This window comes from Stegostoma tigrinum, chromosome 11 (assembly GCF_030684315.1).
Source record: "Stegostoma tigrinum isolate sSteTig4 chromosome 11, sSteTig4.hap1, whole genome shotgun sequence".
Classification (NCBI taxonomy): domain Eukaryota; kingdom Metazoa; phylum Chordata; class Chondrichthyes; order Orectolobiformes; family Stegostomatidae; genus Stegostoma; species Stegostoma tigrinum.
Genome location: NC_081364.1, coordinates 44154580 through 44182221, shown reverse-complemented (window position 1 = coordinate 44182221; position 27642 = coordinate 44154580). Strand labels below are relative to the sequence as shown.

The 27642-nt window shown below is 38.6% G+C and overlaps 1 protein-coding gene across 3 annotated transcripts in view; it reads left to right on the top strand.

Annotated features, from left to right (window-relative positions):
- Nucleotides 1-27642, top strand: part of LOC125460143 (chemokine-like protein TAFA-1) — a 464230-nt gene that overhangs the window by 356633 nt on the left and 79955 nt on the right. The gene's annotated exons all lie outside the window — the stretch shown is intronic.

The following is a 27642-nucleotide window of genomic DNA, read 5'->3' as shown; positions in this document are numbered from 1 at the left end:
GCTATGGAACTTTATCCCAGTTCTAGTGAGAAATGTTTTCTAACTAATAGTCCTCATATTCACTAACACTGCCAATGCCTCATCCATGCCACCTTAAGCCCTTCCATTCATGTCTCCTGGTCCCTAATAGAGGTAATGCACTCCCTCCGCTCACACCTATATGGCCCCTCATACTCCCATGGTAAGCTATGGATCTTCTTGGCCTATACACGAGCTATACACTGTATAGTAGTAATGAATCCTTTCAGATGTATTTTACGAATCCTTACTTGTTTTAAATGTCAGTGATTCCTTCATTTCTGCATATTTATGATAAATGAAAACTCCATTTACTGTTAGCCAATAGAAGTATCAATCATCCAGCCTAATTAAATTATCAAAAACAGAAACAGCAAGCACTTAAAACAAATGTTGTAATAGAAGACATCAAAGTGCCAGAATTATCAATCAAACAATGTTTCCCCTGATGATTTGTGATCTCAACAGATTAATGGATTTCTGAGCTCTCATCCAATTTAATGCTCACTCAGTTATGTGAATGAGAAACGTCTGACCTTTTGTGGAATATTAGCTTTTTGGTTATGTAATCCTGGCCATCGTAATATTTGTTTTGGCCTCTGCCTGGCCTTCTCCATAGTCTTTTGGTTCACTTTGTGATTGCATAATCTAGCAATGTCATGTTAGTAATGAGTATTTCATGCACTTAACACAAATGCTGAGAACATTTTGGTTCTTTCATACAAGTGTTTGGCTTACAATCTTGGTGCTAATAGAGGAAAAAAATGAGGAAAAACTAAAGTTTCTAGCCAGTTGAAATCTAATAATTTCACTGATTTGAAGTAGCCTAGAAGCATTTGCATTTCACTACAGATCAGATCATAAGTAGTACTATACTTTTCTGGCCCCTCACTTTGCTGCTTTGCCCTTCAATGTATACATGCGTTCTTGCTACATAAGAATATGAGGCCATTTTATTCATCTACTTTCAATCCTGCAATTAGGTGGCAGACTATGAAACTATTTTAGCAGATTGAAAGCCTTAACTGCACTAACCAAGGGTTAAAAAATGTTGAATTATTCACAAAACTAGTGTTGAACAATTCCGTGGGAAGACTTCCTAAAATTGAATGTTCCCGATCAGAGATATGTTGCCAAAGCGTTTCTCCTTGCTCTCATTAGAACCAATGCAAGAATGTCAAATTTCAAAGATCAGATCAGATTGTACTACAGGAGAATGGAACATAGAACATTACAGCACATTACAGGCCCTTCGGCCCTCGATGTTGTGCCGAATAGTTGGCAAGTTGACTCAAATTGGCCAAGGGATTGCTATGCAGAGTTCAATGGGGAACGATAGGATGTCAAAACTCCTGGATAATAAAAATGAACAAGCTTGAACATATTGGAATTGGTATTGGAATCAATTATTAAGGAAGTAATAGCAGAACATTTGGCAAGTCATAATCTAATCAAGCAGAGCAGGATGGCTTTATGAAAGGGAAATCATATCTGACCAGCTCATTAGAATTTCATTGTAGATGTAGACGTGTTGTGGGCGAACTTCTGGAAAGCACTCGACAAAATAACTGACAAAAAGTTAAGTCACAAAATAAGAGCTCACAGTTAGAGTTAATAGATGGATAGAGAATTGGCTCAAGAGCGGGAAACAATGAGTCTAGTTAAGTGGCTCTTTTCAGAATGGAAACATGTGACCATTGGGGTTCCACAAGCATCAATGTTGGGACCACAACTGACCACAATATATATATTAATGACTTGGAGGGAGGAAGAGAATCGTGTTGTGGTGAAATTTGTAGATGCCACAAAAATAGGTGGAAAAGCAGTTGTGAAAGGAATACAGTTTACAGGGAGATATAAGTATTGCAGTGGAATTTTGAAGAGGAGTGTGAGCCCTGTGTTCAGTAGCACAAGTTATTCTTTATTTGGAACTCCATTGCCACATCCGTGGGAGAGGCAAGGAACTGCTCTGAATCTGGCTTTCATGTGGGGCCCATTTGCCCTCTTATTAATGGCTCAGATCAGACGCCAGTGACACTGTACCCTTCCCAATAAAACACAGGATATTTATACATACCACATTACAATGGTTACATACAACATTGACACTGATGCTTGCAACATCCCATCTGACCTAGACATCCAATCCTGTGAACAACTTCAGGGTCGACGTTAGATCCTCTCCTCATCTTATGATGTCTGCCAGATTCCCTATCACCTGTCGATGGGCTCTTTGAATACATTTATTGACCACATTCCAATACCAATTGTTTTGTCCCTTCCTCGACATTTTCTGGTTTGCATCGTATACTTATTACTAATGACTTTTAAAATTTCATCATGTAATTCATATGACTTGCTCATCTTAGTATAGAAGATTAAAAAGGAAGTCAATTTCTCCTAATTGTTCTAATATTTGTTATATAAGGTCTAAGATAAAGTTACTTAAAAAGTTATACATAGTTAAATTTAATACCATGTTTCTGTGACGAAGCTAACAATTTCGGGAAGCAGCTTCCCATTTACCTAATTTGGAAATTTCAGACAAACCAGTCTCTCTGTCTAACAACGTAGTGTGGAGTTGGAGGAACACAGCAGGCCAGGCAGCCTCAGAGGAGCAGGAGAGTTGACGTTTCGGGTTGGGAGCCGTCTTCAGAAATGGGGAGGGGGAAGGAAGCTCGGGAATAAATAGAGAAAGGAAGGGGTGAAGCTGGGGAAGGTAGGCGAGATGGTGATAGATGAGTACAGGTTGGGACTCATGGGGATTGGTTCGTGGGATGGCTAAGGTGGATAGGTGGGAGAGAAAATGGACAGGTTGTGTCAGGTCAAGGAGGCAAGGATAGGAGGGAGAATTCGTCAGGGGATGAGGCTGGAAGTGGAGAGATTTAAAAACTGATGAATTCCATGTTTTGGTGATCAGACTGTAGGCCCCAGAGGCAGAATATGAGGTGCTGCTCCTGCAGTTTGTGGGTGGTGTCATTGTGACACTGAAGGAGGCCCAGAATGAACATGTCACCAAGGGAGTGGGAGAGGGAGTTAAAGTGTTTGGTGGAAGGTGCTATCGTTTGTCATGCACAGAGTGCAGATGCTCCATGAAACGGTCTACGAAAGGGTCCTGACCCAAACATCATCTTTCCTGCTCCTCTGATGCTGCCTGGCCTGCTGTGTTCATCCAGCTCCACACTGTGTTGTCTCTGACTCCAGCATCGGCAGTTGTTGTGCTCTCTTTGTCTAACAGCTGCCTTTTTCAACTTCTTCTACTTGTAGGCTGTAAGCTGATTTAAAACAGAAATTTGATAACCAGATGGACTTTTTTGTCATTACTTTAAATATTCTTCACATAATATCTATTCAAATGCCATCAGTAGGAATGAAATTCAAACACTTCTAAAGTTTCACCAAGTCTCTAAAGAAGTTTTTTGGATTGTTTAGGCTGTTCATTCAGTTTGAAGCAGCAACTATTAATTCTGTCAAGGTCAGAGTGATCCTGTTTCACAATTTTTTCTGACTGCCACCCCCCCCCCCCCCCCCCACCCCCCATCACCACCAGCACCACCACCATTTGCTTATTTATTTGTCTCTTGGTACTGTTACAAGGTTATCTTGGTCATACTTTTCTGTTGTTTTAGTCTTTTTGCTGACAGAGAAAAACTTTCTACAAGTATGTTTATGGAAACCTGTCTCTATGCCCAAGGCTGACTGACTACAGAAATTTAATTAAAATTTCCAGTGTCTAATACATTAAAACTAGTATTATTATATGAATGAATGTATCTACTCCAATATGTAATTATAATTAGTTAAAAAGCCTCGTCTGAGTGAGTCAAACGTTCCCTTTCTATCCCATACAAAAATTGGAAATTTCAAATCAAATGATTTTCATCTGAGCTGCCTTGTCAGTGTCTTCCTGCCTACATTCCAGCTCCATCTGACTAAGATTCAGAGGCATTTTGTTGTCTATAGTGAAGGCCATGTTTGAGCTACATGAAATGCTACATCAGCTAAAATTTTCTTCGATTGTCTGTGTCAATTTTTAAAAAATCCGTAACATACATTTTGTGGTATTCCGCCGTGGGCAACTGCAGTAAATCCCCCTTATAGTTGTTTGACCTAAGCACCAAGCTAGTCTAAATCTTACTGCATTGACTTAGGCAATAATGTCTGTTTTCTCCACACTGTGCCACCTACTTCTCCACTTATTTTTAAAATTGCTCATTACATGTCCAATTAACATTTAATGATGGTTTGAGGATATAATTGTCAATCCTACCACCACACCGACCCCTTAATCAAAGCCTCACATAAGCACTTTTCAATAAGTACAAGCAGATTATACATATGATAACGTTTTAGATTGGCGCATGCTGAACTATTGACAGATTATGCAGTAACCTAAAAGGATTCTCCAGCTCTTCCCTCATTTTACCCATCTTCTGGATATTTCTTCAGCATGTTTCTCTCTCTGTCTCCAAATGCAATTTTTACCTTTCTCTCACCAATACCAAAAGTCACTGTCTCTATACATTATTTGTCACTGTCTTATCATTTAAAATATGTTTTTGTGCTCTTCGAGGCCACACTAATCATTTTGTCCAGTTGGTGTATGTCTGAAGCCTGTTCTTCAGTGCTTTTTCACCACACATTCCTGAATGCTAGTTAGTTCAGATGTGACAATTATCATTGCACTCTAAATTTTTTTCCCAAGATCATGGCACATTCTCCTGACTTTCAGGTGATCTTTCAGAAAGATTAAAAGTCACTGGAGGATGCCTATATAGATCATAGAACATAGAAAAGTACAGCTCAGTACAGGCCCTTCGGCCCACGATGTTGTGCCGTGGAATAATCCTAATCCAAAAACAAAATAACCTAACCTACATTCCCCTCAATTCACTGCTGTCCATGTGCATGTCCAGCAGTTGCTTAAATGTCACTAAAGACTCCGCTTCCACGACTACCACTGGCAAACTATTCCATGCGCTCACAACTCTCTGGGTGAAGAACCTCCCTCTGACTTGTCCTCTATACCTTCCTCCTAACACCTTAAAACTATGACCCCTCATGGCAGTCAATCCTGCCCTGGGGAAAAGTCTCTGGGTATCCACCTCAGATGGGCCAGTGTTCCAGATGATGGTCAAATCAACCAATTCAGTCCTTTGGAGAAAAAACCTCACAGGATTCACATATCTCCAAGAGAATATTGTTAATTATCTAATGCAATCTACATATGATTTCATTGGATGTATTCCATTTAACTACCACCCAAGGTGATTCATTCCCATTTTCATTTGATGCTGTGTTACTTTTTTTTCTGTGACTTTTTTTATTCGAAATGGCTCCTGTTATAATTACTTCCTATTATAACTGATTCAGAATATCTGGGGAAACCTTACTGTCCAGACTATAAAGCAACTCTCACAGCGCCAGGGACCCGGGTTCAATTCCAGCCTCGGGTGACTGCCTGTGTGGAGTCTGCACGTTCTCCCTGTGTCTGCATGGGTTTCCTCTGTGTGCTCCGGTTTCCTCCCACAGTCCAAAGATGTGCAGGTTAGGTGGATTGGCCATGCTAAATTGCCTATAGGGATGTGTAGATCAGGTGGGTTTGGGGGGGTGCTGGGTCTGGGTGGGATGCTCTGAGGTTCGGTGTGGACTTGTTGGGCTGAAGGGCCTGTTTCCTCATGGTATGGATTCTATGATGATTCAAAAAGAAGCACATTTTTACAGTAATTTTAAAAAAGAAAAAAACATGTTATTACTGCGTGATTTTAAGCATTACCAGATTTCACTTGTTAGGTCTTTCTTATGCAAACTACATACAATTTTCTCAAATGAAACTTGCTAGATTATACATGACTTTCTTTCCTTTCAAAATTATTCCAATTTCAAATTTGACAACAACAGACTGAAGTTTCTTTTATGTACAGCCCCTGCAATATAGTCGAGCTAACACGTTTCAATTAATTTCTTCCAACACAATCTATCCCAATTTTTCCTGATACAAATTAAAACCACCAAAACTGTTTCCACTGGCTTCTTGTTTTCAATAAAAAAAATCTGCAATTATTTGACCTTTAACTTTTAATTGAATTTCCAATTGTATGTTTGGACTCGCTGTTTCTAACAAGTAATTTTATCAATCCTAATTTCAGCAAGAATTTGCCTCCACAAGACATTCAGCTCCTATGTTGTGTTCTTGAATTCTATTCAAAAACAAAATTCATTGGCACTGATAGGAGCTCAGTGGGTTAATAATACCCACACAACATATCCCACTACACAGAAGGTGTGTGAGAAGATTTAAGACTGCAAGAAAGAAGTGTTAACTTTGCTGGTCTCAGATCAGGCAGTGTCCAAAATACAGGGTGACATTTGTCAAACTTTCACAAATTCAGTTAAAAAAAACTCAGAGTTTTTTCTAATAATATCAAATTGGCATTTAAAATTTCTATTGTCTTAAAGAAAATATTTTCTAAGTAGGCAAATGGACAAAACATTTCTCTTTCCAAAAATGTTTATCTATGTTTTGCGAACAAGCAAAATAACTCCTTTCCCACAACATCTTTTCTATAGCAGCTTAAAGCAAGAACTTTTCAAAGAAATAGGATTTGCAAGCCTTGAGTCTATGACTGTTAGTGGGTTGAGTAGAATCATCATGAATTGGAAGGTGGGAAGCTAGAACTTGTTTTTAAAACAAAATGATAAGATGCAAGTGTACATTGCTCCTTTCAGAGGTAGGGTGTTTTTCTAAGCTGAGAGATTTACACAGGAAAAAAAAAATGTGGCTACATGTAGCTGAAGATGTACAGCCAGTTCTGAAATTGAAATATGTATCAATTGGCAGCGTGATTAGAAACCTTCAACTTGTTTCAGTGTTTTGGCAACTAGCTGGAAACAGCCAATTAATTTAAACCAAGCACTTAACCATTGAAAGTCAATTCAATTTAAATCTGATGGTTTTGACAACCTTGGACCAGTGCAATTGAAATAAAATTGATATGTCATCCAAGGCATATGAGAAGAGGGTTTTGAAAATCAGTGAGAGCAAACTGCCATCTGAGAAATAAGCATCCAGCTCTCACATGAAATTGCTAAGCTCTCTAAAAAAGCACCAACTGTCCATAAAAGGCACCATGGCACTTCTAGCTAAGAGTCCTCACAAAAGATTTCACAGAAAGAAATTTCCCGAGCAGCTGAAACGGCAGAAAAAAAGGCATTTATGACTTGTGTGTAGACTTTGAGAGACTAAGTTTTAATTTATTTTCTTATTACTTGGGTTTATGTAAGTCAGACTTGAGTTTATTGGAACAGCATACCGGTAGAATTTAGTTCAGTTAGGGAATAGATAGTGGATAAGTGGGAATTGTTCGGTTGGTTATAAATTCTGATAAATCAATCACTGTTAGGACTAAATAAATAAATTATCACTTGTTACTTATAAAATGAGTATCAGGGATTTTCTTTCATTTAACCTCCCCTTCTCCTTAACAGTGAATGTTCCTGACTACTCCTTGTTTTAGTGCTGACTTCTGTTGAATGTAAGGGATGCTGTCCTTGTATCTATTATAGTAATTCTCTCTGATAACAATCCAATTTTCAGAGAGGACTTTTTTTTATTTCAATGGGACAACAGGACTTGTTGCTCCCTTCTATATTCATACCCATGGTTCTTCTCCATGGGTGGCATTACACCCAGGCTTTGTCTCTCTATACAGAGGTGAAACCATGGGAGAAACACTGTCAATAATATTCTCAAGGTGTTGCAAGATAATCATCCCTGCTGCTGTCTGTTCACAGATTTCTGTCAGGCATGTTTTTCTTTCATCCTATAATAGAGACAAAGTTCATTTCACTATCAGTTTCAACATCAATGTCCAATTTTTCAAGGTGCAATGCTGGGTTTACACACAACCCTTTCCTAGTACTGGGTACAGTGTTTTTTTGACTTGAAATCATTTTTACAAGGTGCATATGCCATATATCTTTGCGCAATATCCCTCTCCATTCCTGAGCACCACCAACACCCAGCCATTTGATATTGCATTTTCTCTCTCCGGATGTGTGACTAACCATAAAATGTTTCCAATACCTTCTGCCTTATCTGCATAATTATTACCCTGTTGTTGGGAGTCTGTATCTTCCTTGAGGGTGTTAATTTGAATTACAGCAGTTTGTCTGGGCAGTTTGCTCCTTCCACTAAATGTTTACCCTGCTCTTCATGCTATAAGTGTCTCCTGGATGAGGTGATATAACCTTTACCGAGCCATCATATAATCATGGGCTTCACTAAAGGCGTACCTGGTATCTGTGTAAATGTTGACTCTCTTGTCCCTGATTAATTTCAGTGCTTCTGTTAAGACTTTTAATTCTGATACTTGAGCTGAGTATATTCCAGAGCTCTGCTCTCCTACTTTCAAGTCTCCCTCAACATCTACCACAGCCCACACAGTAAAGGGTGGTCCTTCATAATACTTCTTAGATCTATTTACAAATAATTCCATCACTCCATCTCCTTCCAATAGTTCCTCAGCAATCCCACCACTCTCTCCATCATTGCCTTCTCTCAAATGTTCTGTTCCTCTCCCATTAAAGACCTAATCAAATTGTTTACATTTATGTTTTCTTTCAGTTAATCTGTTTCCATAACTTATTCTAAAATTCACTTTATTCTATCATCCATAACATCTGAATGTTATAATTTCAGATTTATGTTCCTTAATTTGGTTTGCTATCCTTCATTTTTCCATCCACAGATCACCTCGCTCAATGACAAAATAATATCTTACATGAACTTAAAATTCTCCAGCTCTATTTCATATGCATTCATCTTGAGGATACTTATAATTAGGTGTTCCAATTTCAAAGCCCTTACTTATCACATTTAGAATTTCACTTCCTGGCCAGAGTGAACTTCCAAATATTGATTGAATCTTTAATTCCAGATGATAAGATTTCCTCATCTGAAATGTTGTTTGGTGTATATCATGTTCTCAAAACAGGGAAAATTGTAATTTTGAAATTTAATTCTCTTTGGGCAAAATTATCTGATGATATATTCTGAAATCTGCAAAGACCGAGATCAAGGAATTTTTTAAAAAATAGACTCTAACAAAGGTGTTAGGTTTTCCTTTGCACAAGAAAGAACTATGAATGTAGCTCTTATTTCTGTACAGGAAGAAGTGGGGATGTTGACATAATTACGTCCTTGTTTAAACCTAAATTCACCTTGCACCTTGCACTTCCACCTACTTTATTCTCTCCCAATTATGTTATCAGCATTTTCTGTTGGGAGTAGGTGACATTGTCTTGTTAATTAAGGTGTTTTCTCACTTTTTTAGCCACGTTAACCATTTCACGCAATGCTGTTTCTCAAGTGGATGTGCATAATTAAAACCTGCTCTTCAGTCCATTTTCCCATCCTTTGCACCAGTCTACTTTGAACTAGTCTCATAATATCTGTGCACCATTATGGTGTTTCTAATATTTTGCCACACATTATTAATTCTCATATGTTCTTATCAACCCATGAAACATTACTTACCTCTCCACGTTTGGTCCTAACACCTAAGGTTGTGGTTTGATCATCAAAATCAGTTCTCTTAAAGAAAAGATAAGAATACAAACATCACCAAGAAAAAGCTATCAGTTTAGAACTCTCATCAAAATTTTCCTTTGCTATGCATGTTAACCTCGATTGCTGTTATGACCCATTTTTCTAACCTTATTTAGCTTCTTCTGCCACCACTCTCTACCCCTTAATCACTTTGCTGGCTAGGCAGCATTTATTGCCTATTGCTAATTGCCTAAAGGGCAGTTCAGAGTCAAGCACATTGCTGTAGCTCTGGAGCCACATGTAGGCCAGACCAGGTAAGGTTGGCAGTTTCCTTCCCTAAAGGACATTAGTGAACCAGTTGGGTTTTTCCTGACAATCGGCAATGGGTCCCTGGTCATCATTAGATTCTTAATTCCAGATATTTTATTGAATTCCAATCCCACCATCTGCCATGGCAGGATTCAAACCCGAGTCCCCAGAACATTATCTGCATCTCTGGATTAACAACCCAGCAATAATACCACCAGGCCATTGCCTCCAACAGTGCATGCTATTAAGTTTGCAATTCAATAAGTCACTGTTGTATCATATTTCTGAGCCCTGAAGAGAATTGCACTCGAATGAAACATATTCTTGTAATATTTTAAAATAGCAATCAAACATTTCTGTTTAATTCAGGCAAAAACATACTTCATTCATTCCTTCTGTTAGATTACCTTTCTTAAATTAAAAATAAGGTTATTTGATAACTCTCATCTTGTTATTTGATATATCTATGTGTAAATTTGTCCAAAGTCAATATTTTATTTAGTTCTTCAAAGACGCAAATAATTTTGCTTTCCATACATTTAAATTTGTCAGACTGTGTGCACGTATTTATTATTTTCCAGAATCCCTTTAAATTTCAGGTAACTATTCCCTTGAAATATTTTAGAATCCTAGACCATGTGAATCTTAATATAATTTCTTAATATGATATGGTTAAATGTGCCCAGGTTTTGAAATGCCTGATACTCAATATATATATGACGTTTCCATAGTTGTTCTCCAATTCTGAGATGCAAAGTTAACAAGTGGCTTGATTGGTTGAGCATGACTCATCTATCACCGTGTTGCAACATTGTAAGTCTGCAGCCAAACTCAGAAATTCAAAGCTGTTGGAAAAACCTTCTATATCTGCAATTATCTGAAAAACATTTTCTGATGAAGGGTCTAGGCCCACAACATCAGCTTTTGAGCCCCTAAGATGCTGCTTGGCCTGCTGTGTTCATCCAGCTCCACATTTTGTTGTCTGGCATTCATTTATCCCACTTTGAACAGAATGGGTTCATGAGTCTAAGTACCTCTGGCGATAAAAATATGCATATGGAGAATATATGAATTCTTCAAGCTGTGCAGATAGTTTACTGCTGATCTAAAGGGGCGTGGCAAAAACTTTTGGGTGTAACTAGGTCAACAACCCCTCCTCTTTCGGTACAGAAATAAGAGCCACATTTATAGTTCTTTCTTGAACAAAGGAACGTTTAACTCCTTTGTTAGAATCTATTTTTTCTCACTTACTTGATATCAGTTCTTTCCAACTTTCAGAATGTATGATCAGACAATTTTGTCTGAAGGGAATTAAATTTTCAAAATTACAATTATCCCTATTTTGAGAACATAATACACACCAATCAACATTTAAGATGAGCAAATCTTATCAATTACAATTCAAGGTTCACTCAATATTTGAAAATTCACTCTGGCCAGGAAATGAAATTCCAAACATGATAACTCAATCATTAAGATTCTGAAAGTAAACATTTATGAAGAGTCTTTCTTCAAACTACACAACACATGAATTGTACCGTAATTTAAGGAAAGAAGATATAAGTTATGTCAATGATTTGAACATTCCTTCTTCAATTGGCTTTTTTCAAACAATTCCAAAAGGTGACTTTTTTTAACCAAGCTTTTGAGGAACAAATTCTAAATCAACATTACATTGCAGGTTTTTTTTGGCACGCCTACTGATAGTTCCTTAAAGGGTCCTCACCATACCCATACATGTTTCAACTGCAAGGGGCAGCACAGTAGCTCAGTGATTAGCACTGCTGCCTCACCGGGACCCCGGATCAATTGCACCCTCGAGCGACTGTCTGCGTGGAGTTTGCACATTCCCCACGTGTCTGCATGGGTTTCCTCCGGGAACTCCAGTTTCCTCCCATAATCCAAAGATGTGCTGGTGAGGTGGATTGGCTGTACTAAATTGCCTGTAGTGTTCAGGGATGTGAGGCTGAGGTGGGCTATTCGGGGATGGGTCTGGGTGGGATGCTCCAAGGGTCGATGTGGACTTGTTGGGCCGAAGGGCCTGGTTCCACACTGTGTGGGTTCTTATGATCTATGATTTATGCGGCTCATAATTGGCAGAATACAAACTGTACGTAACCAACCCACGTGTACAAAACACAAAACGAAAAGGTCTCCTGTTGGATGTGTATCCATGATTGAGCAGAACCTGTTGAAATTGCTGATAGATACATGAACAATTAAGCTAAAATATCAGAGGGTGAGCTAGGGCATTATCCTTTTCATGTTCAATTGTGGAGTTCTTCATTGTCCCTGGGGCGAGCTAAGGTCACTGACCTCTCCCTGTTCAACTGTGGGGCTCTTTACCATCCCTGGGGTGAACTAGGGCCTATTGATTATCCACCATACACAGTAAATAAGCAAAAATTTTGGCAGATGGAGTACAAGGTGGAAAAATCTGAAGTTCATTTTTGGAAGGAAGAACATTGACTGAAATATTATTTAAATGGAGAAAAACTACAATACAACGTGGCTTAGGGGTACTTGTACACAAAACTCAGAAAACTAACACACAGATGCAGCAGATAATCAGGAATTTTAATTGAATGGTGGCCCTTACTTCAAGGAGTTTGGAGAATAAGAGTATGGAAGTCTTATTGCAACTAAATAATATGCTGGTGAGACCACATCTGGAGTACTGTGAGCAGTTTTAGTTCCCCTACTTAAGGAAGGATATCATTGCATCGGAGACAGTTTAGAGAAGGTTCACTGGGATAATCCGTGGTATGGAGGGATTGTCTTATGAACATAGATTGATCAGTTGAGATTCTACTCAGTGGATTTTACGGAAGGAGAGATGATCTCACTAGACTTGTTGGATTCTTAAGGGGCTACACGGAGTAAATGCCAAGAGGATGTTTCCCCTCATGGGGCAGTCTAGAGTTAGAGGGCACAGTCTTAGAAATAAAGGGGTGCCAATTTAATACAGAGGTGAGGAGGAATTTTTTTCTCTGAATGTTGGAGTCTTGGAAATTCTCGTCAGCAACAGCTGTGGAGCCAGAGCCCTCATGTATATGTAAGTCTCAGAAAGATAGATTCTTGATCAGTAGGGTAATCCAGGGTTACAGGAAAAGGACAAGAAAGTGGGCATGAGGAATGTCAGATCATGATTCTATTGAATAGCGGAGTGGGCTAAGCGAGCTACTCCTGTTCTTATTATGATTGGTCTAATTTAATTCATCTTGTTTGCAAGAGAAGTGTTGCTGCATATGAATGTATGTGATTTCTAGGAAGTACAAATGGGGCAATTTCTGAGCTAAATCTGATATTTTAGCTTAATTGTTCATGTATCTATCAGCAATTTCAACAGGTTCTGCTCAATCATGGATACACATCCAACAGGAGACCTTTTCGTTTTGTGTTTTGTACACGTGGGTTGGTTACGTACAGTTTGTATTCTGCCAATTATGAGTACATAAAGAAATCTGCTGGTTGATTTGATCAACTGATTGCTGGAGCATACAGCCTACATAACTGCCATCACACTGGTATTAAAATTCATTCACAATGTTGTTCAGTTACGGAGTGAGTAGATTACCTTTGCATTGGTGCCGGCATATATTAGTAAAACATATGTTAGTAAAGTACTAGACGCATAGCCCCTACATAGTAACAGCATGAGACAGCTTTCTTAAATTGTTGCTCAACATTGAGTTATTTAGCCTGACCAGTGTAATTTGAAATAAACGTGGCAATTTTCAGATCTAAAAGTGGTCTTTTAGCTATTTGAGTTTACATGATGAATAGTGAACAATGATCTTTTCAGGGTAGCTTTGATACACTCTCATTCTACACAACGTCCTGTTAGAAATGTAGTTGGGTACGTGTTGCTCCTTTAAGACAACAGTGACCCGGGGACAGGAGATAGAGGGGAAGTTTAGAACTGACTGTGGAACTGATAGGAAACACAATAAAGTATTCCTTGTTCTAGTTTACCCTCTGTCAACCTTGTGTTCACTAGTGAACCACAAACACAACAGGTCATAATTATAAAACTGCTGATGTGGAAATTTTCCAAATTATCAGAGCATTTCTCAGATATTTTTCTTGCGTTTCTTTCTCTACTGTACTTTTTATTCACTTGTGGGACATGGCTGACCAGCACTCATTGCTCGTCCCGAGCTACCCTTCAGAAGGTGGTGGCGAGCTGCCTTCTTGAACTACTACAGTTCATTTCTGGCAATTGGTTTCCCTCAGCCGTTCTCCTGAACAGCTCAAACAATGCCACACTAGGTTTTTCTAAAATAATCCTTTGAAATGTAGTTTTATGAAGGAAGGAGAGCCAATTGAATGATACTTGCTGATCAGGTTACATATGATCCTACTGCAGACATTAACAAGTTATTCATTCCAGAAACTATCAGTAACAGCACATCCACCTCCACATTTCAGAGGAATATTGCCTGGGATGACTCCAAGTTAAAAGTGGTATGGCACTACTACAGGTGACTACCTTGGGAAAAAAATGAGTTTTCATTTGTAAAAATAATTGCCAGACGTGAGCAAGCAATTTTATTTCTCTCTCCAATGACAACTGAGTAGCAGAATGACAACACTGATATTCTATAAAGTGCTAAGATACACAAAATTCCAAGGGGTTATCCTCCATACTTGTGGCCCTGCAAGCTTCATTATCAATTACCAATGCTAGGGAGGGAAATAATCTCCTTTGTCAGCCTGAAGCTTCTCAGCAATCAGCTGCATTAGATTATCTAAATCAATATTTGCATTTCCAAGCAGCTGTTACAGAGCTTTCATCTGCGCCTGTTCCAGAAATACCTCCCAAATACCAAGTGCTATTTTAATATTTGCCATTGACCACCACTCACTCAAATACTCACCAATGAGATTCATAAGTGTTTATTGCAAGGATACCGGAGAACAAGAATGAGGAAGGCACGGGCATCCTTATCCCACTCTGCTGCCTTCCATTGTATACTGTTGTAACATGCAAATTGGAGGAAAGAATATTATTTATTGTATGGCAATGTTTTTTGTTGTTGTGTCTGTAATACCTGAACAGCTGAAAGTATATGGAGAAAGTGAAAGGTAGATGTGAGGCTGACAACATTGGTAGGTATGTGAGGGTGCTATGGGGTCCAGATTGCCAGCAAGTGCTGTTGGGTTAGTGATGGGCTGTGATGGAAAATGATAAATATGAGGGTAAGGTATCTCATGTCAAAGTGCATTCCCTGACTTTGTCCACCCAGATGTGATCATTAGAACTCCCATGGCAGTGCTGCCCAGTCTCTTAAGTGCAGACGCTGGGCAATGTTCACCTATGCCACCAACTCTCAATCCCTCCTGGGAGAATAATTGAGTCCCTGCTGCCAAGGCTTATGTCCTGCTGTAGATCACCAACACTGAGTCCTCCAACACTGCATCTGTCACTCTGCAATACATTATTTGTATAGTCATATCGTTGTTATGGTGCAGTCGAAAATAATTCAGCTCATCGAGTCCATGCCCTCTCCCTGTAGAACAATTCAATCTGTCTTCTTTCCCTGCTTTATCCCTATAACCCTACAAGTTTATTTCCCTCGAGTGACCTTCCAATTTCCTTTTGAAATCATTCAGTTTCAATCATCCTCATAGACAGCGAGTTCCAGGTCGTTACCACTCACTGTATAATGACATTCCTCCTCATATTCCCCTGATGTCTGCTGCCCAAGCCATTAGCTATGTCCCATAGTCTTTATGCCATCAGTTAGTAGGAACAACTCTTCTTTGGCCACTTTATTGGAACCAATCAAAATCTTGTACATCTCTAACAAATTATCCCTGAATCCCCTTTGCTCATCAGAGAACCAGCTTAAACTCAATGCTGAAATCCCCCATCCCTGGAACAATTCTGATGAATCTCCTCTTCATGCTTTCAAGAATGACCTCATTATTTCTGAAGTGTGGTGTTTAGAATTAGATGCAATTGGCCTTAGTTTTCCACTTTTATGTTTAATTACTTAAAGGAATAGTATTCACCAGCAGCCTCCTGTGATTTGGTACAGCTCCCTTTTAAGAGAATCAGAATATTTTTAAGAAAGCGCAATACAAGCAGGCAGCACCACGCTGCTCAGCTACTTGATGATGACAATATGGCCAGAAAGTCAGCAACTACCTGGCCCATTTAGATATTTTCTACTCAACTTATTCATAGACGTTATTACACACTCCAGGAGCAGATGACTGTGAAACTCAGGCCATCTGTCCCAGAGCTAGGTATATTACCACTGCTCTATAAGAGGTGGAGCCATAACACCAGAACACGCCAGCCTGGTCCAAAGTTACTAACAAGGGTTAATGCTGTCTCAGCCGTCTGGAGGAATATCCAGCACTGTCGAATGAGGGTCAGTGTCCTTCTCCACTCTGCCCATTTATTAGCCACCATCTTCTGTCTTCTACCTCACACTCACCCTATCTTCGCTCATGTACCCACCTCCTACCAAGGCTCATGCTCTACAACTCTCATTAATGCTTGCAACATCTTCCCCAACTTGGTGTCACTCACCTCAATCCCCAACATCAATAACCCCGTATACCCGCGGCACTACCGACTCACTCACTGAGGACACCTCTCCAGCTTCACCAAAAGTACAACCTGCGGCACCCACTTTTGTAACTGCCTATCATTCCAGGAGGAAAGCTACCCCCCATAAGAGAGAAGGAGTTATGATGGGTGGTAGGCTGCCTGACATTCAACTCCTCACCTTGTATGTGAAGAGCATCCTGACTCTGACCATCCTGAGTATGTGACTGACCATTACCAAGCTACTGGACTAGTAATGGAGGCAAGCCTATTGTTGCAACTTCTCTTGATTTACTGTCATTACCCCCTGAGCAAAGGCCATCTCCATTAATTTGACTAATGCCTACTGACTATTACGGCAAGCTTCCTCACTTTGTGTCTATGATATAGAGTAAGGCAAGACACATACAACATGAGTTTTGTATCTCTGGCTAAGGTTGAAAATCATAAAAATGTAAGGCAAGAATACGTTGAGTATCGATGTGGCCTCAATGCATGTGAGCAGTATGGCAGTGAGCAATGAGCCAGGAGATACAGCCTGGCCCAGCCCGTGAGCTAGGAGTATATCCTGGAGTGTTCAGTGTCCTTGTTGCAACATTACAATGATAGTTGCTGGTACAGCTCATGGTACAGCACTGAAGTGCATTGAATTGCCCCACACCGCTTATCAAAAGTGTAAAAGATAAAGTGAGATGGTGCTGATGCTGAGACGGATGTCATCAAATTTTCATCCAATTCTATCATAAATCTCATAATAGCTGATGCCACTCAGACCCTTGTAATATTACACCCGTTGGTTTCAAATGAAAAACTAACGCTAAAAAGCACCCCAAAACACCATTCCATTTATCAAACAATAAAGTAGACAGATATAAATGTTTTATACGTAAAATAACATCCGGTAATTTTAAAATGATTAGCTGAAAGGCCGACTGGACTATCAGAAGAAAATAATTAGCTTAAGGCATAACATGTATCATAGAGAAATAAGATTTACAACTTCCTGAAAATAACATATAGTGTTCTTTCAAATCCTGCATTGATTACAATCACAAGCACTGCATTCCATCTAATGATAAAGTATGAAAGTAAAATGATTAACAGAACTGTGCATTATTTTGGACTTAACCTTTCATTAATTTTGCCTGCTATTTATAAATACATGTTGTAATTATGTCACTAAACAATATTCACTGAATTTCCATTATAATTTAACCTGCTTGGCAAGAAATGAAGATTAGGGTTGGGCATCTGATTTGTACTATTAGTCATTGAAACAGAGTATCTGAATTTGGCATTCCACTCAAATCTTTTCTAAGTTGCTAAGTGGATTAGAGCTCTTGAATTGATTGAAATAATGATGTTCCTCTACATTCAGTGGCTTTATTATTGCTGAATCCCCAGCTATCAGCATCCTGGGGTTACCTTTGATCAGAAACTGAATTAGACCAGCTATAAAAATATCACAGCGAAAACAGCAGGTCAGACACAGGGAATTTTGTGTTGAGTAACTTGCCTCTCAAAGACTGTCCCCTCTCAACAAGGCACTTATCAGGGGTGTGATGAAATACTTCCCATTTGCTTGGATGTGTGAAGTTCCAACAATGCTCAAAAAGCTTGACACCATCCTGAACAACGCAATCCACTTGATCAACTACCTTCAACATGCATTCTCTCCATCATCAACATATTGTGACAGCAGTGTGTACCATTTACAAGACGCACTGCAGCTTGGTGAAGAATTATGAAAACCATTCAGGCTATTTTGAAGATTATTTGGCATCCATTTTAAAGAAAATATTGTATGTTAATAACTTCTTGACTAATATGTGTTCTGAATCTGAGCAAAGCTATAAAGCTTTTACAAGTTGACCTTAAACACAAACAGCAATCTTATTAACTAGCAATAAAAAAAGGAGAGGAGAGGAGTGTGTTTGGAATTATCTGAATCTATTCACAAAAACTGTAGATGCAAAACACCTGAAATAAAATCAGGAAATGCTGAGCAGGTCTGGCAGCATCTGCAGAGAACACTAACATTTCGGGTTGATTGCCAGACATGAGATTGAATTTACCCAACATTTTCATTCTATTTATACTTTATTTACAGGGTTTAAGAAAATAATGCAAAATGCATTTCAATCAGATATTACATGCCAAAGTGATAGTGAAAATGTTTTTTTAAATGAGTAGACACTAAAAGAGGCACAAATATCATGTCTAATCTGGGGAAAATATCAACTTTTCTTTTTCATTTGAAAGCTTGTTTTAAGATGCACTCGGATGACATATACCTCTTCCAGTAATCAGTCTCATTACACGCCAGTGTGTTACTCTGTCTATTTACTGTTGAATTTCTGCTGGATTTTGTGGGATGTTTGAGGGAATTGGGAGAAAAGAACATGATTGCAAATGAGGCAGCATGGTGGCTCAGTGGTTAGCGCTGCTGCGTCACAGCGCCAGGGATCTGGGTTCAGTTCCAGCCTCAGGTGACTGTCTGTGTGGAGTTTGCACATTCTCACTGTGTCTGCATGGGTTTCCTCCAGTTTCCTCCCGCAGTCCAAAGATGTGCATGCTAGGTGGATTGGCCATGCTAAATTGCCTGTAGTGTTCAGGGATGTGTGGATTCGGTAGCTTATAGGGTGATGGGTCTGGGTGGGATGCTTCCAAAGGTTGGTGTGGATTTGTAGGGCCAAAGGGCCTGTTTCCACCCTGTAGAGATTCTATGATGAACACTCCAAGGCTCCTTCAACAGCTCATTACAAAATCCACTAACTACATGGAACACTACCAACTGGAGATCCCTCCAAGCCACATACTGTCTCGACTTGGCACTAAATCATCATTCCTTCGCTGTTGCTGAGTCAAAATTCTGGAATTCACTTCCTAACACACTCTTGAGTGTTCCTACACCCCATGGACTGAAGTTCAAGGCCCATTGTCACCTCCTCACAATCAATATGCACATCATGTAAAATAATATACATAGTAAAAGATGTCTGCTTTTGGCCCTTCAAACAAAAATGTTTGCTGATTTAATCATTTGAAACAATTAAAGCAAGGAACATTGGGCTGAAATCAAATAACTAAATATAAAAAGCATTATTCTTCCTTGATAGGTTTTGAATGTAATGATTTCATCGATGATTACAAAGTGGCTATGTTTTTATATGAGGATGATCAGGTAATATTGAAAAGAATTGTATTTTTTTTAAAAAGATTAATTCATACAAAGAGATCCCCATTCTCTTTCTAGATGTCCAGTACTATTGCATCTTGGTCTAATATCTAACTAAAGAGGTGAATGAGACCTCAATTTAATATGAAAAAAAACTCCCTGATTTTTTTCTCCACTGATACCAATTTTTTTAAGCCCCTCTGTCTTGTCTCCTCATCACTTCCTCCCAACAAGTCCAAAGAACTTGCTACGTTATTTTTCACTAAGATTGGGGTAATCTGATTGGCTACCTTTCCTGCATCCCTCTGTCTGTTAGTCCACCTGCCCAAGTTTGCATTAATGTTCTTACTTGTCCTAGCCATGAATTCATATCTTTCTCTAATTCCTCTCTTGTTTCCATCAAGCTTTCCTTCTCCCTTGATCATATCTGAACTGTTTACCAAACAATTCCTCCTTTTGATCCATGTTAGTTAAATTTATAAATGGTTCTCCCTCTACAAAATATAAAAACAAAGAACTGTGGGTGCCGGAAATCTGAAACAAAAACAGAAATTGCTGGAGATACTCAGTAGGCCATGCAGCATCTGTGGAGAGAAAGCAGAGTTAACATTTTGGGTCTAGTAACCTTTCTTCAGAACAGGTGCGCGTTGTTAGTCGTCACTGAATGCCATACATGGAGAAGGATTTTAAGCACTTTGGAAGGATACAGAGGAGGTTCATCAGGATTACACCAGGGATTTCTGTGACAGAAATCAGAAAAAGTTGACTTGATAGAGGTTTTCAAGATGATGCGATGTTCAGTAGAGTAGCTAGAGAAAGCATTCCTTCTGGTGAATGGATTGATAAGCTAATTCAAATCATGCTGTCGTTGAGTAAAATAGCTGTAGAACAGAAGAGACTATTTGTTTCCTTGTCCATGCCAGTTTATTGCAAGGGTGACTCAGCTTGTTCCAATCCCCCTTCCCTATCTGTAGCCTTGCAAATGTTCTCTCTGAAGTGTCTTTTGAGAGCCTCAATTCATTCTGCTTACACCATACTGTCAGACCATGTGCTTCACATCATGACCATTTGCTTCATTAAAATGTCTCCTTCTTGTGTTAGCTTTAGTTTTTTCCATTTGTTTGAAATCAGTGGTTACCACATCTCGACATCTCTGCCACCTTTAAAACCTTGCTGACATTGAGAAATCATTGGCCCTCCAGATCTTTTGCCAATGTGGAAAATGATTTCATTTCAAGCTACCAAGATCAGACCCACATTAAGTAAAACATAATGGAAGATCTGATAGAGGATGGGTTAATCTTTATGTTTATGAGGCAGTGAGTAAGCTATTTAAGCATAGGACTGGTCAAATGGACAGTCCAAAAGAACGGAGGAAACAAATTGCCTACCATGAGGTCTTAGTTATATTAGATGTAAATCGACAGTTTTAAATAAATCTTACCACAAACTATGTCCAAACTAGTCAATCATAGACGTAGTGGAATCCAACTCAGCTGCAACCCACATAAAACATGAGGACACAATTCTAAAATCGCTGATTTCATTTTTAAAGAAAAAAGGAAATTGAGCGTATATATTGATGAGGAAACTCACAACCAAAAGACAAATGTTGGGCATTTTCCTTTGCTTTCCCCCTCTTTCTCTGATAGGGGTCTTTTGAAAGCTTGAGAGGTGAAAAACCACTCGAAAGCCTCATCACCTCAAGTGGAGAATGTTTTGAACAATAAATCTAAATCTGCATCACTATCTTCAGGAAACAACGACTTTAACAAGTCACATTCAGTGAGAAACTCTGAATAAACCGAGCTAATATGGAAGATTAATCAAATGGTATACGTTTGTTGGGAAACTAGAAAACCCCAGATAACCTCCTGCACATTGATCACACCACAAAGCATTATGTGTCTTCCATTGGATATCTTATTTCTCCATATTGGTTGACATAATAACACATTACTTTCTACATTTACACAACCAATGTTTATTTCCTCCCTAGGTTGCTTATGTTCTTAGAATTTAGGAAATGTGAAAGTATCTGGAGGGAATTTATTCCAGAACCCTCACCCCGTCCCCCTCTCTGATGAAGGGTCTAGGCCCGAAACGTCAGCTTTTGTGCTCCTGAGATGCTGCTGGGCCTGCTGTGCTCATCCAGCCTCACATTTCATTATCTTGCATTAATTACTACCCTCATTTTAATACAGCAAAGTTTTGACATTGGATTTATGGCACTTGGCAGATGGGAGTATAATCTCTCTAGCGTTTTAATGGCCCATTAATGCTTTTATGAATAGTCACTTAATACTGAAAAGATACATATCATCAAAGGGGCACTCAGGCACTTGGAATTGGTGTTCTTGTAATACTAGAACGTTTGTATAAGTGGTGCAGTGATGGCCTGCGGTCCACTAACATTAAGTGCCAAAATAGCAAGTTTATGCCCAGGTCATTTTCTGCTGAAAATTGAACATATACCATGTGGTCAGCCATGAGGAGAACCCTGTTGTGTCATGTATGGTCCAGCATATTGGAGTAAAAACATAGTTTTCACCATTGCCATTCTCACAAAACAAGGAGATAAAGAGCTCAAAAAGTCCAAGTGCCATATTCAGAATCTAAGGACAAATAAAGAAAATTCCTTAGAGCTGCAGCACACTTTGATTTGAGCTAAGTTTTAGTAACTGCTCAACATGGTGAGTCTTCACTCAAGATGCTGTAAGTTTTTGTGCCAAAAATCCATGGTTTCTAGAGAAAAAATCTATTATACTCACTCGGGGTCAGAGAAGTCAGTATCTTTTGCCAGCACATACCTGCTGTTTTTAATCGGGTTTGAAGTCAAAGCAGTTACCCATTTTTGACTTATAAACTTGCGCCATTGAACATAATTCCAGTGGCTTGAGGTTTCACTGAATGTTCATGACAGGCCATTAAATGCAAAAGAGGTATCTGACCATCAATAAGCTGAATGTTTCTAAGAAACTTATAACAAAGGTTTAACCTGCTACCAAGGTTGACTAAGCCCCATTTAAGATACCCCGCCTCTCCTACTAAAAACACTGGACAGGCCCAAAAAATTTTCCCCGCTGTTTCTCTCTCCTTGAATGCTGTTGAGAATTTACGGAGTCCTCGGTATTTCATGTTTTTTGTTTTGGTTGCCAAATTGAAGTGTGTGTTTCATGCATTGTTCATGATAAGTCAATAAAAGTGAGTCTGCATTTTTATACCCAGTACTGCATGGATAGCATTTAATGAAAGATTTATCAAAATACAATGAGATGGACATTGTGTTTTAACAGGAAGAGCATTAATGTGCCACTTGCATTCTAGAAGAAAAGAATTACAACCCACGGTGATACATAGATCTAATGGTAAATTAGCTACAGTATCAAACACTCAGATTTTAAACACAATTGCTTTCTGTTGTAATGTGCAGGATTACATTCACTAAATAGAACACAAAGGAAATTTAAAACCATGAGTAGACTTATTTTTAAAAATGCCACAATTGCAAATTACTTATTTATATAGTTGGTTCAATCAATTTTTTTGTCTTGTAGGCCTTGAAAGAAAATTCACACTTGGTATTAATCATTTTGATTCTATTGGGGTTCCTTTGCTACCTAATTCTTCAATAACTCCCTATGAAAAATCACAGTGTGTATGTTATAATACATTTCTCTGGATCTTAGGGACCAGAGTAAATATAGATTAAAAATGTATCACCTTGATTTATATCTCTGAAGCTTACAACCAATAAAAGGAGCAAATTCCCACATTAGAAAGATGACCACGACACTAATGCACTTCATTAGTTTTAAAGAGCTTTGAGATGTCCAGTAGTTGTGAAAGGCACCAAATAAATACAAGTTTTTCTTTTTAATGAATTTATAACAAGTAGTATTCTCACCTGTAGTCATTGTTATCACCTTGTCCATTGCCACTGAGCACAATTTAGTTGCGTTCTTTGCCATGTCCAAAAATAAAAAGTAAAGAGAAAGGAAAAGAAAGAAATTAAAGAAGTGAGATACATGATATTGGGGCTAAAATTTTGTTTTAATAGGATCAAGAAACAAGCAATAATGGAATAACTAACAGCACTTTTCTTTTCATTGCTATCTACAAAATGTCAAATTGGCTTTGGTGTTTCTCAATTGGTTGACTCCCGATACCTGGTTTGTATCCCTCCAAAAGCAGATTTGTATTTTAGCCACCATCCCCCTCACCAATTTTCTTCATGGTATCATAAAAGTATGACAAAAAGAAAAGTAATCAAAGTAAAGAGGAAAAATAATTGCTAGGCCACAGGGCAAAGGGCATTGTAGTTGATGGTTTGCTCTTCCAAAGAGCTAGCACAGACACAGCAAGCCAGAAGGCCTCCTATTGTGCTGTAACCATTCCATGATTCACAGAGGAAAGGTAATCATTTTCTCACATTTAACTGAACACCCACTATTTTCAACTTGTGTGTGTAAAATACTGAGTTGTAAATTAAGCAAGTAGAGGGAGAAATCGGCTGTTGATAAATTATTAATTGCTTGTTAGCATTATCCATATTTGTCAAAGTTAATATAAAGACTTGGAGCATGCTGTCTTAGTTTACATTCTCATCTAGTCAGACCTGTCACTGAGTACGGGTCAATAAAAACAACATGAAAAGCTTTCAGGTTACTTGTGGTGGAATGTAGTGTTGAGTCCGATGCCATCTCGAACCATCACTTCATTCTCATACCTAGGTCTCAAAATTCTTGATGCACTAGTGTAGACCAAATAGGGAGGAGTTTTTGTTCCAGCTATTAATTTCACAAATCTCAGAAATAGGTCAGAAGTTTGGGTTGTTCCACCTGTCTCAAAACACCACCTGGAATGTTGGCATGGTGCCATGTTTAAAGGATGACCAATTAAGGCCCAAACAAAACCATCCCTTTCCCATCTTCTGCTCCAGTGAAGCAAGCAAGCCTTTCAGAAAGGTAATCAATCCTCTCCAAGATTGTGTTTCCCTAGTAACGGTTATGAGCCTCATGTCCCACAACAGAAGTAATGGCAAGTCTCAGTTAGCATATTTTAAGATACAATTTCACTTATATTCATTTCAACCCCCAATTGCAGTTTATCTTTAGACGCACAAAATTAATTACCTCAGCGTTATAGCATTTCGTCTTGATTTGTCCCATTATCATTTCCTACTTCTTCAAAAACCTTTATGACGTACAACTTCTCCTAAATGTCTCTCATTCACTACACACCTACAAGTATTAAATTGTAGCAATGCAAATGTAAATTGTGATGCAGGTTCTGGTTTTTGCTGCTGGTCCTGTTTCCATTGTAGATCACTGGTTTCTGCATTACCATCCGAGAAGAGAGACTAAGTTGTAAGGGCATAACCACAATTTTGCTCTTCTGCCTTTGAATGTAATTAGCCGAATAACTGTTCTACTAATAGTGAGGACATGCAAACACTTACTCTGCAAATCAGGAGAAGACAGTAAAAACAAAATCAGAAATTGCTGGACAAACTCAGCAGGTCTGGCAGCACGTGTGGAACAGAAGCAGAGTTAACATTTCAGGTCCTACGACCCTTCTCCTTTCTAGCAATTTCTGATTGTGTTTCTGATTTCCAGCATCCAAAGTTCTTTTTTTTGTTTAGGAGGTAGTATAAATTAATGTCTACATCTAGCATACACTTCCCTAATTCATTTAGAAATTATCCATTCTGAAGAAAGCTCATATCCTTCATTCAAAAGCTGCTGTGGGCTTTAAGCATGACCCTGCACATACTAACCAAGCAAGTTTTTTACTGACTTTGTTTTCTGATAAGGCATTTGAAAAAATATCAATGCCTCATTGGCAAAATTATATCTGTATTTCTATTGTCAAAATCAAAAATCCCTTATGCTACTGATGTTTTAGAGGTTTTACTTTGGCCTTCTTACTCCAGATGATTTGTTTATTGTATATTACCCTTGCCCAGAAGTGAATTAAAACTCTTTATTATGTCGGAGATATGCTCACTAACTCTGATACTTAGGATACTTAATTGGAAAATGCATGAAAATTAGGAAGAAAAATAGCCTTTTAGTTTTCCTTGCAAGGGCTACCCTACGCCTCATAGACTTCTGTTTACAAGTTTAAAAATGGAATAACAATACTTAACCTTTAAGTGCCGAAATTTTTTGAAGGATAGTTGCACTTGAATTAATGATTATAATGCAATTTATATTTGCAGTCACTGTTAAACTGTAAAAACTGCTTGAATTAAGAAAAACATGGCTCAAATCTCTAACAAAACAATATTTCATGATTATATTTTTGTGGTTTTTTTAATTCTTCTGTTTTTTCATAATCCTAGCAACAATGATAGCTAGTTTGTTTGAAGGATCTGGAGCTGCACTCCCAGATTTGAACAGAATTAAATACTGCCCAGGATTAGATGCAATGAATGCGGATAATTCCACTAAAATTCAAAAGGCACTGTCAGTTACGCACATTATTGAACACATTCTACAGGAGATTTTTGCATGTATTATGCAAATCTATTCCTTCCTCAAAGCCTATAGACTGAATTTTGCTGTTTATAGGAATGTCCCACTGGTGAAGATGAAAATTGGAGGCAATACTGCTTTGACTGGCTTTAGGAATATGAGCAGTATGTTGAATTGAATTGAATTAGTTTTATTGTCGCATGTAATCAAAGGAGTATAGTGAAAGGTTTACAAATTACCACTTATAGTGCCATCTTAGGTACAAGGTATCTAGGTACCGATTCTTCAGTCTAGGTACTTGGGCAAAAAAAATGGAAGGATAAAGAAATAAAAGGCCCAGCATTACAGACCAAAGGAGTAAATTAGGAAAATACAGACAAAAAGAGCTCAGAGGCTGATGATCAATTAAGATTGGTAGGACATGCCAGGAGTTGCTGGGCTAACCAGGGGGCTGGTGCCTCAACAACCTGAACAGTCCAACTACGAATTGTGGCCATTACTGAGGGCATCTGAATGACTGGACACCCCTGAAGACTGGTAAGTTGAGTTAGGGACACCAAGGCCAGGCAGCCTAGCTCCAGTAATTATAAATGTTGGTGTTCAGTGCCGGCAGTGTTGTTGCCATGAGGGCAGCAATTGTTACTGGAGGGATGCCCATCATTGCTCATGAAAAGAGGTTGCCAGGTTTCACCAGCAGTGCCATTGGGGCCTCCCAATACACACAACGTGTCCACAGAAGCCGGAAGCAGCTCTTAATTTCCCATTTAAATGGCTCAGTTGGCCTCCCAGCCACCTTTGCAGTAAGGCATGGTGGCAAGGCGATATCAATCTCCCTACCTGCCGTCTTCAGCTACTATTTTGCCAATATCTGCTTATCACTCCATGCCCAGATGACCTGAAAAATTCAGCCCAATCAAACAATGTAACAACGTAACAAGTTTGTCTGGGGCATGACTGGATGCAGTTATTTCTAATGTCTTATTGATTTATATTGAATTAGGATAGAATTACCAGCTGTTTCCAGACAAAAGGGCTCCATTATCACATTGACATATCGCCATGCAATCCTTTGTAGAATCTGCAGCATTTGCTCATGCAATTTCACATGACCTTGTTATCCTCAAGATATTCTTCTTGCTGTCAAGTTAAAATGCTAATGTCCTTTCAGAATCTTCAGGTATGTAACCCTGTTTTGACGCAATTGATCATTCAAGACAGTAATGTTATACTGCAGAGGTTGATCCCCCTTTGATAACTAAAACTGAAATGCTCAAAGTGGAGCACCTTGCCCTATAATCTATTGAAAAGGAGTGTGAAACGAGTATAATCTGCCTTTCAGCAACTTCTAGTAGTTAAATTAAATAAATCCCTGACCATTCACTTTACAATCAACAAGTAATAATTTATTTCTCTAACTCTAACAGTGAACAAGTTAACTAAATTATTGTCACATAGAATGAACCCCTTCTAACTACTGACTACTCCTGGAAAAACAAGATTCTAATAGTACATTGTTCCAATAAATACAAATCCCACTTCCATAAAA